The sequence below is a fragment of the Sander lucioperca genome, chromosome 15, assembly GCF_008315115.2.
Source record: "Sander lucioperca isolate FBNREF2018 chromosome 15, SLUC_FBN_1.2, whole genome shotgun sequence".
Classification (NCBI taxonomy): domain Eukaryota; kingdom Metazoa; phylum Chordata; class Actinopteri; order Perciformes; family Percidae; genus Sander; species Sander lucioperca.
Window position 1 is genome coordinate 6,147,501 of NC_050187.1, and position 1,712 is coordinate 6,149,212.

Below are 1,712 nucleotides of genomic sequence, written 5' to 3' on the forward strand. Positions count from 1 at the left end.
AGCTTCTTGTGATTTTTAAACACTGATATCACTATACGTTACAGCGTTTCTTACCAGATCTGAAAAAAACTTTTCTCTGCAAGAATCATTTGATGTAAAAGCCTCTTAAAATGCATTGCAGTAGTTTCACAACAGAAGCTCTTACAATGTTTATATGAAGTGATTGTTGTTTTAGCCTCCACATAGCATTTTAAAATGTGTACACCCTGTTTCTGTCACTTAAACAGCCTTACAGTAATTTCTTAGCAGAGGTTCCTATACACATATCTCTGTGCGCGAAAGATGTGTTTTGGCCTCCACAGAGCTTCTTGTGATGTGTTAAACACTGATTCTATCACTATAGCGTTACAGCGTTTCTTACCAGAAGCTCTGAAAAAAACATGTTTCTCTGCAAGAATCATTTGATGTAAAAGCCTCTTAAATGCATTGCAGTAGTTTCACAACAGAAGCTCTTACAATGTTTATATGAAGTGATTGTTGTTTTAGCCTCCACATAGCATTTTAAAATGTGTACACCCTGTTTCTGTCACTTAAACAGCCTTACAGTAATTTCTTAGCAGAGGTTCCTATACACATATCTCTGTGCGCGAAAGATGTGTTTTGGCCTCCACAGAGCTTCTTGTGATGTGTTAAACACTGATTCTATCACTATAGCGTACAGCGTTTCTTACCAGAAGCTCTGAAAAAACATGTTTCTCTGCAAGAATCATTTGATGTAAAAGCCTCTTAAAATGCATTGCAGTAGTTTCACAACGAAGCTCTTACAATGTTTATGATGAAGTGATTGTTGTTTTAGCCTCCACATAGCATTTTAAAATGTGTACACCCTGTTTCTGTCACTTAAACAGCTTACAGTAATTTCTTAGCAGAGGTTCCTATACACATATCTCTGTGCGCGAAAGATGTGTTTTGGCCTCCACAGAGCTTCTTGTGATGTGTTAAACACTGATTCATCACTATAGCGTTACAGCGTTTCTTACCAGAAGCTCTGAAAAACAAAATGTTTCTCTGCAAGAATCATTTGATGTAAAAGCCTCTTAAATGCATTGCAGTAGTTTCACAACAGAAGCTCTTTGACAATGTTTATATGAAGTGATTGTTGTTTTAGCCTCTACATAGCATTTTAAAATGTGTACACCCTGTTTCTGTCACTTAAACAGCCTTACAGTAATTTCTTAGCAGAGGTTCCTATACACATATCTCTGTGCGCGAAAGATGTGTTTTGGCCTCCACAGCTTCTTGGAGGTTAAACACTGATTCTATCACTATACGTTACAGCGTTTCTTACCAGAGCTCTGAAAAAACATGTTTCTCTGCAAGAATCTTGTGTAAAAGCCTCTTAAAAGCATGCGTAGTTTCCACAGACGCTTTTTACAATGTTTATGAAGTGATTGTTTTTTAGCCTCTACATAGCATTACAATGTGTACACCCTGTTTCTGTCACTTAAACAGCCTTACAGTAATTTCTTAGCAGAGGTTCCTATCACATATCTCTGTGCGCGAAAGATGTGTTTTGGCCTCCACAGAGCTTCTTGTGATGTGTTAAACACTGATCTATCACTATAGCGTTACAGCGTTTCTTACCAGAAGCTCTGAAAAAAACATGTTTCTCGCAAGAATCATTTGATGTAAAAGCCTCTTAAAATGCATTGCAGTAGTTTCACACAGAAGCTCTTACAATGTTTATATGAAGTGATTGTTGTTTTAGCCTC